Source organism: Mustela putorius, unplaced genomic scaffold (genome assembly GCF_011764305.1).
Source record: "Mustela putorius furo isolate JIRA1106 unplaced genomic scaffold, ASM1176430v1.1 tig00000174_pilon_pilon_pilon, whole genome shotgun sequence".
Classification (NCBI taxonomy): domain Eukaryota; kingdom Metazoa; phylum Chordata; class Mammalia; order Carnivora; family Mustelidae; genus Mustela; species Mustela putorius.
The window spans coordinates 25331672-25343826 of NW_025421304.1; the positions used below are offsets into that span (position 1 = coordinate 25331672).

Here is a 12155-nt window from a genome sequence, read left to right on the forward strand (position 1 = left end):
ACCTCCACTCCATCCCTCATGGAAACTGCCCCCACGTGCCGCAGCCAGTGGTAGCCGGTCACGGCTCCTGGCCCAGTTCTACCACTTGGCTCCCTCCGTTCCTTCCAATGTCTTTCCAAAGGACCTTGGAAGACAGGAGCGAGAATTGTTTGCAAGATGCCTCTTGGGATTAGAAGGCACCAATTGTTCGTTTAACGTAATAAACATAAAATACTGTCTTTCAACACTAAGTTTTATGAGAAAGAGCCACAGTTTTCTGTGCGTGCTGTCGCAAGCTCCTGCTTGGTTGTGGGAAGCCATGGAAGAAAGAGGGAATGGTGGCTGCTGTGAAGCTTAGGAGACATTCTTCAGCCTATGATCTCCAAACATGCCATGTCACTTGGTCCCCAGAGGTCTTCCTGGAGGCAGCACGGAGGTCCCACTGAGAATAAGAAGCCGGTAGCTTCGTTCCCCTTTTCCAGGCTTCCCCTGGGAGCCTTCCTCCCCCTCCTTGGGGACCTTACAGCAACGAGGGAGGCAGCTCAAGCCCATCCTGGGTCCTCTGGCCCTAACCACATCACCCTCCTGGGCAGAATCTCCCCTTGCGCCCCAGATTCCTATCCCCTAGTTATTTAAATACTAACCTACATACTTCTTTCTGTGAAGGATTTGGCAGATGTAATTAAAGTCTCAAGTCAACTGACCTTAAAACGCAGAGATTATCCACGTGGGCCTGACCCAAATAGTGGAGCATTTAAAGGCAGAGAGTCTTCTCTGGCTGGTGACAGAAGAGGAAGTCAGAAGGATTCAAAGCACCAAGGGGGATTTGATGTGCCTTTGCTGATTTGACGGTGAAGTTGGTCACGTGAGAAGAAGTGCCAACAGCCCTAGGTTGCTCCCAGAGCGCCCTCGAGTAGTGGCCAGCAAGGAACTGAATTCTGCCCATGCCCTGAATACACTAGACAGCAGACTTCTCCCCAGAGCTCCCAGACTGTGGCTCAGCCCAGCCGTCACCTTGAAATCAGCCTTGTAAAAACCCTGAGCAGAGAGAGCCAGCCACACCGTGCCAGACTTCTGACCCACAGACTAGGAGCTAATAAATGGGTGTCATTTTCAGCTACTGGGAAGCCACAGAAAACAAATACACCATCCAACGGCAACAAAACGCACCTCCCACCCCAGCCCTCGTGCGCTAAGCAGGGCAGCCAGGATTAGAGCCCCACTCTGTATGCATCTTTGCAGGAAATTCCCCGTCAAAGATCAGAAGTTGGCTCAGCATGGTTCATGAAAGGAAAACCAATTGCTCCCTGCCTGGCTCCGTGCCCCCTGATCTGAGGGGAAAGGGAGAAAGATCTGCCCATATAATAGTGTCCCTGGCAGCAGGGACGGCAGGGCAGCAAGCGTGACCCATTAACACATCAAGAGGATGCCAGGGGACAGCATCACTAAAGCCCAGCTTTGATTTTTCCAGGCATGAGGGGGAGGAAGCCGGCAACAGAGGCTGTGCTCTGAATCCAAAGCCATCTATTTCGATGCCTTCAAAAGGGAAAATCATCTAAGCCTCACAAGGGGAAGAAAAGAGAAGACGGAGGGAGTGAAAGTCTCTGCAGCCAGGCAGCAAAGAAGAAGTTGTGTGGGGCCAGGGATCTGGGGCGGGGGCCCCACGGACCGCCACCGGAATGTTAAATGCTGCTCCTGTCCCCAGACCCGACAATTTGAGATTTAGGCATATTCAAGTTTTCTAAGCCTCAAATTAGCCCTTGTAGGAGCTTATCTTCTTTCCCCCCAATTGACTTTAATCAAGTGCTTCAGAAGCTGGGAAATATTTTAAGTTAATCAAGCCCTTAATGCGGGTGTCTGGGGAATGCGGCAGAGCGGCTGTTTCTCCCGATCGCCATACTTGGCCCATCTCTTCCTCGCCTCTCTTTCCCCCCAGCGGTGTTTGTGAAATGCCTGATGAGCCCGTCTCTCAGCTGAAAGGGAGACTGAGGGAGAACCGGTTGACACGACGCATGCCTGAACCACGGTTTTCCCGCAGCGGCAGGCAGGTGCTCTTCCCCACCACGGGCCATGTCTGCAACGTGTCCTCCCAAGCCATGTCTGCTTGGCTCTGTTCCAAGCCCCCACCCAGCACAGATACCTCGTGTCTGAACCCCAACCAGGAACCCGAGGTCTGACAAGATGATAAACGCCTGAATGCCAACACAAATTACTAACCCTGGGGGCGCCTGGGGGGCTCAGTTGGTTAAGCGTCTGCCTTTGGCTCGGGTCATGATCCCAAGGTCCTGGGGTCCAGCCCTGTGTTGGGGAGGGGGTGAGGGGGTCCCTGCTCAACAGGGAGTCTGCTTCTCCCTCTGCCTGCCACTCCTACTTGCGCGGGCTCTCTCTCTCTCTCTCTCTCTCCCTGACAAATAAATAAATAAAATATTTTTTTTAAAAAAAACCACTAACATTGTTGGTGCTCAGTAGGTGCCCAGTGCTGTTTTGCATATGCAAATTCACTGACTGCTCACAACAGTCCCTTAATATCAACACGATGATTAGTCCCATTTTACAGATGATGAGACTGCACTGCAGAGGCTAAGGAATCCACCCCTCAGAGATCTTTCCAGTTCCTGTTCCACAGTGCTTGGGACTCTGGGGCGAGGCAGAGATCCCAAACAGACGTTTCCCAAACTCACAATACAGGGGGACGTGCTGGTCACATGAGACAAGAAACAAGGCTGTGGGGCTCCCGGAAAGGCCGGCGAGGGTCAAACATACTTCCAAATCTTGGGTCGGATCGCCCAGAAGCAGACCTGAAGATGAGAATTCACGTGCAAGAGATTTACTAAGGAAGAAGGACAAGAAACAGCGGAGCAGGAGGAGAAAGAAACAGAGAAAGGGAAGAAGCCCAGCAAAGGCATAATAACTCCAGGTGTGGTCCCAGGTTCCACGGGACCCCGGGGGGCTCTGGAGCACAAACCACACCTCAGAGTCTGTCCTGCCTGCGGGAAGGAGGGTGGCCCTCTGCAACCCCCGCACCGGATGCTCACTGCCTACAGGCTGCCCGGGAGGCAGTGGGATTTCCAGGCTCCCGAAGTCCAAGGGAAGGCCTGCGAGAGTCACGGGTACAAGAGTTAGAGGCACCGTCCGCGGAGCGGGGTACCAGGCACGCAGAATCAGAAAAAGGGATCTGAGGGGATCTGGGCAGCCCCCTGACAGTGTCCACTACAACCTCTCTGAATCTTGAGGCTTCTAGCTCGCTGTGCTGCTTCAGGAAAGTTGCTTCGCCTCTCTGAGCCTCAGGATCCACATCTGCGAAATGGGAATAAAGACTCCTTCCTATTCCTCTCCCACAGAGTTACCGGGAGGATTCAATAAAATGAGCACACCTGGTTTAAAATCAGCATGGGGCCCCAGCTGCAGTGTCGATGCCGACGCAAAGACACAGGAAAAGACAGAAGCCCACTGAACGGTCATGAGTAACTCACAAGGACTTAGGAAAGCTCTCCTGACGACCATCCCCCTCCTCCTCTGCCACAGAGGAAGACAAGACGTCTGACACCAAGCCCTTGGGCTGCGGCCACACAGCTGGATCGTGCCTTCCCGTCAAACCCACTCACTGCTCCCCTGAAAACAAGCTCCCCGGAAGGAGCTGAGAGCTGTCCCCATCGGGCACATCAAGGGTCTGGGACCCACTTCTCTGTTACCATCCAGAGGATAGCCCTGGTAAAGTCGGCAAAAGGGGCGCCATCTGAAAGGGGGTGCAGAGAAGTAGGTCTGGGGGCCTCTGCCGGGACTCCCTCATCTAGCTGCACTGTTCTAGTGCCCTAATCAAGGGGCTCGGCTCACACTTCGGCTCACCTTACGGAGAAACCCAGCTCATCTGAGCAGACAGGAAAGCTGACAATTACGTTGTCTTATCAAATTTTCGCAGTTCAGGTCATTGAGTTGCATGGGAAGTGAACGGGCGTCCGTATAAACAGAGGGAGAAAGTGTCAGGCCCAGAGGCTGCTGGCCAGCTGGGGGAGCGGAAAGCAGTGCCCAAGAAGGAAGGGGGAGTACAGGCCTCGCTGAACTCTGAGTGGGGTCTCCTTTGAGTATGCAAAGGGCCCTGTGGGTCTAGTCTTGAGCATCCAGGAAGCAAGGAGCTGCTACAGAGATCAGCTGACTTCCCGGAGCCCCTGAGGGAGCCCTGCACTTGCAAACGGCGGGCAGAGCGCAAAACCCCACCGGAGAGCAGCTGGGGGAAACGGGGAGCCACGCACCCAACCCGAGCCGAGCCGCAGTTTACTCACTGCACCTAGCCAGGACAAGGACAGACGCCTGAGTCCTGGTCATACCTGGGGCCTCCTCAGTGCTGTCCTGAGCACCGGCTCTGAGAGAGAATTCTCAGCTACAGCTGCACCTGAACGCAACTGCTGCGTTGGATGGCTGAGCCGTCTGCTTTAACGACCGGACCTGAACTGGGATGCCTTCCTTCCTGCCCCAGAGGGCGGGCCCTCCCTACCATTACCCAGATTCTGGTGCTAAGCCCCAGAATCAGTGCATGACCGTCAGACGCCATATAGCCCCGTTGCAATAAAACATTCATGTGGTTGCTGGAGGAATTGTTTTTTCCGTTCGGGATATGGGAAGAGAAAGCTTAATGTGCCTCGCTTTCCTGGAATGTCTCGTTTAGACAGACTGTTTGTACGTTGATGGTCCAGGCTCCACTCCCTACACATACGAATCTACAAATTACAGAGTTATGTGCACAAAACATTCAACTACATTTCTGACCCTTGGCATGGATTTTGACAACTCTCACTCCCTTTATATGAGATTTCTTCTCTCTGGTTATTAAAAAGACAAAATCCGCTATTTGTTTAAGCTCAGTTGCCTGGAAGTACAGAGGACTGACAGACCACTACCGGGCTCGAGTCTGGGGTTGGGGGCAGGAAACTGGGAGAAAAACATCGGGTGGGGGTTGGAAGGAGGGTCCGTCCCTTCTCTCTTTTGGATCAGATATTCCTGTGGAATAAAACCTGAGGAAGGAGAATTTAGACATAGCCTTGCTCAGGCCCAGCCAGGCAAGGAGAACCAGGGGCCAAGGCTGGACTCCTAGGCTCGTGATCTAATGGTCTAAAGCAGATGCAGAGCAGAACTCCCAAGTCAGCCTTGCTCTGGATGGTGGGAAATCAGTGGGGAGTTGAGGTCGGCCTCCGTCCAGCCAGAGTGCAAGTCCCTGGAAGCCACACCCACCCCATCACCTGCTGGAGGGGTCACAGAGCATCGGCCAGAGAGCAGCCGTGATGACAAAGACTGTAGGGTAACTGTCACATTCACCATCCTTGATGATCCCGGTAATGTCCCTGACAGGTAGACGGGCTAGCTTCTCACCACCCCTAGGAGGTCTCGTAGATAATGTCCAAGTTCAGAAATTCTACCACTATGTAATCCATTCTTTAGATAGAAAATTCAAGTCTCAATGGGCTTCATGGACTAGTGCGAGATTAGGAAAACCTCTAAATGGTCTAGGACTAGAATTCAGGGTTTCTGACTCTGAATAGAGTCTTCTCCATTTCAGAACACTTGGGGGAAAGATCCGCTCACAGACCATAAACCCACAGACCACCAGAAATCCACCATACCCCGGTTGGAAACTCAGGAAGAGACACTAGGCACAGGTTCCCTGGGGAAGAGTGAATAGCACGGATGGTTTCTTTCTTCCTTCCCTGTGGTCATTTATTGAGTTCCTCCTATAAGTAAAGACTCTGTTTCAGCTTTCATAGAGTGAGGCATTGAGGCTTCTGTTCTGGTGAAGCTCTAAATCCTGGGTTCACATGTCCCTCCCTCCATTTCCACTTAGTTCCTCTCTATGTCAATGCCACCTGTATGCAAGACAACGGCCGGCCCATGGCAGTAAAGGCACTGTGGGGTGGAAGAGGGGAGAATGTAATTTTCTTTTAGACATACAAGAATTTACAATGTGAGGATCTTCTAGATGGATGAGTCATGTGTATTCAACAAAATGAATCAGCTAAATTAGAAAGATTCATGTGCTGATTGAGTACACCATCTTCGATTATGGAGGCCAGGCCCCCTGCAGGTGTAGACAGGTCACCAAAGAAGCATCATCGCACGCACTGAGTGGGACTCAGACATGAACAAGAGCATACAACCAGGATCTTGGGGAGATTTTCTTGGCTGGGGATCAGCAGAGCATGGAGGGGAGAAAACCCACCAAAGAAAGAGTGCACAAGAGTCACACTCGAAGCTAATGGAAACCCTGGCATTTTATCAAGCAGACATCTTCTCCCTGGGCCAGTCTAAGATGACAAACTGGAAGTCTCCCGGGAGGTCATGGGTGAATCAGACAGAAAACTGAGCAGAGAGAGGAGGGAAATAAGAGGTCCAGGATCTCCAGAGCTGCTGGGTGGAGTCTCCCAAAAGCTGGGCACCAAGGGGCTTCATGGCCCATGCTGTTGAGCTAGAAAGAGGGAGAGTCCAGGAAAGAGCACAAGTCTTAGCTGAAGAGGCAGGGTGGACTGTGCTGGAAGCATGGGGTAAGCCCAATGCTGTCTGAGCAGAGGCATGGTGCGACTCAGAGTGATCAGAAACCTCAAGGACAGAACAACGAGGTAGAAGGTACTGAGAACCAGCAGGCATGGCCAGTAAACTGAAGACCTCTGGCAGTCACCCCAGACTCCACGTTCCACAAAATCACTGTCTCTTCTCCTGCTGCCCGGACCCAAGGGCCGCCGGTCCTCCTTACCCTGGTAAGACCCTGCCAGGATGCCCACCACCCCCCAGCCTCCTCTCCAGACCTAGTCTTGCCACTGAACCCCTAAGCGGGCTCCACCCTGCCTTCTCCACGTTAGGACTGGAGGTAAAAGAAGGGACAGGAGAGCAGGTTCCTGCTATCTCTTCCATCGGACCAGACTGAGAGGAGCAAAATGGAAGCAATGGTGTGCCACAGGAGAAGAGGCTTGGCGGCCAAACGGATTATTCTGGATGCGTTAGGGTTTGGGCAAAATATTTGCCAACATGGCTTCCATCTTGAGCCGATGTGGGCAGAAGCCTGCAAGAAGCTGGGGAAGAAAATCTGCCAGCTCAGTTCTCCTTAAAAGGAGAGCTCCTCCTCTGACAGGCACCGGTGACACAGTCAAGGGGCTGGAGCCAGCAGCTACCAGGAGCAGGAGCCAGCTTCCAGCCCAGGAGGAGTTTAGAGTTTCAAATCACACTTCACCAACCATTTTCTCTGCACATTCCTTGCAAGTCTGGGGGCATTCGCTTTCCATCTTACCTTTCCTGTAGATGCCAGGATCAGGCTCTAGTGATGGTTGCATTTGAGTAACAGGAGGAATGGGTGTCGGCAGCCCTGGGGGCTCTTCGTGAGATGAAGACATGAAGCGGGCTGTCTCCAGGCAAGGGAGAAGAGCAGGGAAGACTGGGGCAGAACGCGGTGACCAGCAAGCGCAGGCAGCGGGAAGGGGAAACAGGAGTGGCTACAGCTACAGAGATTACAGTTTGCAAAGCTTCTCCAGGTGATGGGCTCTGGAGTCTCATCCCCAGGATACAAATCCCAGGGGTGTCTTTTACTTACTGAGCGATCATGTGTGAGTTAATTTACCTCTCTGAACTTGACTTTGCTTATCAGCAAAATAGTACCTACATCCTAGGACTTGCCATGGGCACTGAATGAGACAACAGGTGTGTGACCCTTAGCACAGGATCTGGTCCCCAGCAAGCGCTCCATCCGGCCTGGACAGGATTATCACCCCACCAGAACTTCTGGGAAATGTGGTTACACTCAAAACAGGGAGATGGAAAAGCCTGCCTTCTGGTCCTTCTTGTGATGTCCACAGGTCTGCTTTGAACAGGCATGCTCACCCAAGTCACAGCCAACCGTACCACCTTGACCTGTGAAGTTGAGAGCTGTAGCAAGGCAGACACAAGTGCGGTATCCACCTTTGACCTCCTCTTGTCAAAGTAATAAATAATTAGAATATTACTTTAAGATATGTAAATATCTAGGTCAGCTAACTTTAAACCACTGGAAATCAGTGTTAAGTGTGCCCTGGTTTTTCCTTGGGCAGGATCTATGTTATATAGATCATTTGAAAAGAAAGGTTCTGCTGCTTTAAAAAAGAACAAAGTTGGCAAACCACCATCCTAGATAATAGGACCTCTAGGTACAGGGGTGCACCTCTGTGACCCACTTGAAGGCCCTTGTCTCCAGAGAAGACGCCCAGACAAAAAAACCGGGGATTACAGCAAAAGAAATGCAAGCCCCACTTCCGATACACGCTGGTGTAAACACAATGCATGACGTAATTATTTCTTTTGTTTTAAGAGACACTCCTTTCCCACCGCTGAGGCACTGCTGTCAATTTAGCAAAGCTGAAATTGAGTTTCTGGAGAGACAGGGCCTCTGTTTGAAGGACTACAACCTTTAAAAATGCATTTGAAAGGAAGAGAGCAAGATTTTTTGATGGGAAGAGCCAGGGATTGAGCAAAGGGTAGGAAAGGTGACCCTGCCGGAGGGCCGCTCAGAGGGCAGTTTCCTGCAGGTCAGAGGTCAGCCTCTCCCAGGTAAGAGCCCTGGGTCACCCTGTGCCCTGCTTCTGCCCTTGCAACCTGGGCCTTGAGGGAGAAGTCAGCGGCAGGAATAGGCAGCCCCCGGGGTCAGGGAGTGAGGAGAGGGCCAGGGAGGCTGGTTAGTAAGAAGCCAAAGAAGAAACCCTCAGTAAGACAGTGACAATACCCACGGAGGGCCCACACTTGCCATTGAGCCCCAGGTCTTCAGATCAGGATGAAGTATGACACCGAACCATCTTCGCGAAAGACAGCAGAAAGATCCCCTCACACCTAGAGGACAGCTGACCCAGGAGAGATTCCCCTCACCACCACGAACTCAGACATGATTTCCTTGAAAATATCGCATTTATTTTTAGTAGAAATGCCAGAGAAGGAAGTCCTTTCAACTACTTGATTTTTGTGTGTATTTTTAAAAGAACTCTTAAAACTTCAACACCTGAGAATTGTTTTCCTTCAACACACTGACATCAGGACTTTTTTTTAGGGGCGAGGGGTGTCAAACAAAAACAAACACTAACTTTAAAAAAAAAAGGAATTTATTGGAAAGAAACCATGTTGCTCACAGAATCAAAGGCAAAAGCATAAACGTATTATGCCTTGGGAAGGAGGGAACTGGTGGCTTATCTTTCTAGGATGTGGGGAGACAGGGGTGGCCTCCCCTCACCACTCCTTGCCCCAGGTTTGGGCAGAGTGATGGACAGGTCCTCCCAAGCATATCAAAGGAAGAGGGCGTAATTCGATTTCTCCATAAGGAAAAATCACACTTGGGTTTTGACAATTTATCATTTATGTGTCTTTTTCTTGTGAGAAAATAGCTTTTAGCCAAATTCCCAATCCTCTGGGAAAAGTTGGGCATTCTATCAAAATAACAGGGAGGGGGGTGGGGGAGAAGGTTCTTTTTATCTCCTTCCGTCTTCATACATGCTCTGGGTTAGATGCTGATTTATTTGGCACTAAGGGCCGCTGTTAATCAGTTGTATGTCAGCAATCATTTCCAGCGACATTTAAATTATAAAGCACGGTGGGATTAACTGCACTTTTGCAAATTACCTCTTTATAAAAGTATGAGTAAACCTGATGTGCACTCCGGGGGTGTCATCACCCCCTGTTTACTTTCGCTGAGATTCTAGGGATTATAAAGTTTGGTTTCAGCTGCTGAGTCTGGCTGGATGTGTTTAACAAGGCATCTTGAAGAGACCTAGGATTTCCTGAGCCATTTTCCACAGTGACAATCACATAGTTCTTAGGGTCATGCCTGGCAGGAACCCCCACCGAATTTGAGGATGATGCCTGTTATCCTATCTTAGAGAAAGGGGGGCCAGGTGGCCTGGGCTCAGGACTAACCCCCTGCAGAGCACACAGCCCAGCAGGCCTCCCCTTTGCTCCTACTGAAGGTCTTGGGCTGTCTGACCCTCTCAGTGAGATTAAGAAGGTTCTGAACAGCAGGAAGGGGAACTAACAATCCTTGGGTTCCTAATAAGCTCCGGGATTGTTTTGGCCTTTCTAGGGCTTCCCTCATCATTCTATACATATTAAAAAGAAAACAAAACAAAACAAAAATTTGGAAAACCCTGAAGAAATAAAGTCAAGAAACCAAATTACCCAAATCCAACTGCCCAGGGACAATCATCAGTGGCTTCAGACCCTTGCTTTAAGCCTCGCCCAGGGGAGAGAGGGAGGGTGTACGCGGGTGTGTTCACCTATGCTGTTGGCAATACTTTGCATGAAACAAACAGGGAATAAATAACTACATTTATGTGCATAATTAGGGTCATAATCTACGCACATTCTTGCATTCTGCATTTGTCATTTACCACGTTATTGTCTTTCCCCATGTCATTCTAATCTTCCAAAATAGCATTTTAATAACCTGTGCTTTGATTTTAAAAGCGATGCAGGCCCTTGGTAAGAAACTCTGGGCACAGCGCACAGGAGGCGGCCCTGGTTAGCTCACCACTGGACCCCAGTCGCGGCTTACATCTTGCTCCAAGACTGGAGCACTATCCACTATGCTTTTTCCTTTTCCTAAATCAACTTGCGTGTATGTGTGCATATTTATGCCTTCCTGCATACACACATTTGTACAACGTTGCATTCCTCCTCATTCACTCATCATTCACTCACATTACTCATGTGATGAGTTTTTTTCTCGCGACTTAAATGCTGTTTTTAAACCTCATCTGCATGACAAATGAATATTGCATTATACAGTGGTACCATATTTTTACCTCTCCAATACCCAATTTGGGGACATTTGGGTTGTTTCTAATGTTTAATATAATAAATAGTACTGGAAAGAACATCTTGTCCCATGAAACTTTATGTCTGTCTCTAATGTTTTCTGGAATCTTTGGGAAATTAATTAAAACTTTGGCTCAGTTTTATGTGAGGCTTAAAAGGCTGTCACTGCTGCCCACCCCCAGGACACTTAGTGAATACTGAAATTCTCGCTGAAGTGGCAGGTGGTTTCTGTTTTGATAGAAGGCTTCCATGACGGAGCGCTCACTACCCACTGAATCACGTCCTGCACATTTGGGCATCCCAAACAAGGTCCATCCTCAGATCAAAACTGAATTTAGTGCTACATATCAGGAACACAGGGAACCAGTCAATGCCTTTTCACGGGGTCTTCAAATATTCAGACGTTTCCCTACCCCCTCCCCCTCCAGTCTAGCAAGCCTGAGTCATTAGAGTTTCCTTCGGAAGCCTGCATGTTGGGACCCCTCCCCATTGTGGGCCTTTTCCCCTGTCTCCCCCTGGTGCTCACATCCCTTGCCTTTGCAGGGCGGCCCCTCACTCTTTCTCCAGCTCACAGGGATTGAGGAGAACAGTTCTTGAATTCACTTTAACTGATACAGTGTAGATGGCCCATAGCCACATGCTGGGGAGAGTGGTTGTTCCAGAACTGAGCTCACCTACCACCTTTGCAGCCAGACTCTCCTGATTCTTGGCCCTGCTCCAACCCTCAGCAACTGTGTGACTTTGGGCATGTTCCTGAACCTCTCTGAGCCACCAAGTTTGTAGGAAGAATGAAGGCCCTAGATACTGTCCAGACCACCCCGGGGGTGGACGTCTGGAGATGAATTTTTCACCTAGGCAATTTCAGGACAACATGGAAAAAAACACATCATTCAATGCCCCCCTTAGATCGTACAGGGACAAACTTTGTGGTTGTAGGGTTCCAGATGAAGCCCCCAGGGTTTCTGATGTGCCCACAGAGTGCTGTAAGGTGGGGAAGAGTATGATGGTGAGCTCACCAGAAAGGACTGGTGTGCTCAGACCTGCTTATCTAGAGCACCCCCATCAGGGACAAAGGGGCTGTGAGTCAGACATGCCTGATAAGTAGGGAGGCTTCAGGCATGGCTGGTTCCAGGTACCCACTCTGCTCTGCTTCTGAGCAGTTGAGCCACATATGCATGTCTACACAGATACCCTTTTCAGGAGAAAACTCCCAGATCCACGACCTCAAGACCTGGGATCAGTTCTGGAAATGGAACAAATAAAAGTCCCAAAACATAACAGAACCGAAGAAAGCAGACCTTGGTTTAGCATTCCAAAATAAATGGCATTTTGCATGCTGCTGTGATCTGGTCAGAAATGAACATGTTTGT

General features: G+C 50.3%; 1 long non-coding RNA gene across 1 annotated transcript in view; it reads right to left on the bottom strand.

The window, feature by feature from the left end:
- The window catches only part of LOC106005015, a 62197-nt gene that overhangs the window by 21053 nt on the left and 28989 nt on the right, over positions 1–12155 (bottom strand). The gene's annotated exons all lie outside the window — the stretch shown is intronic.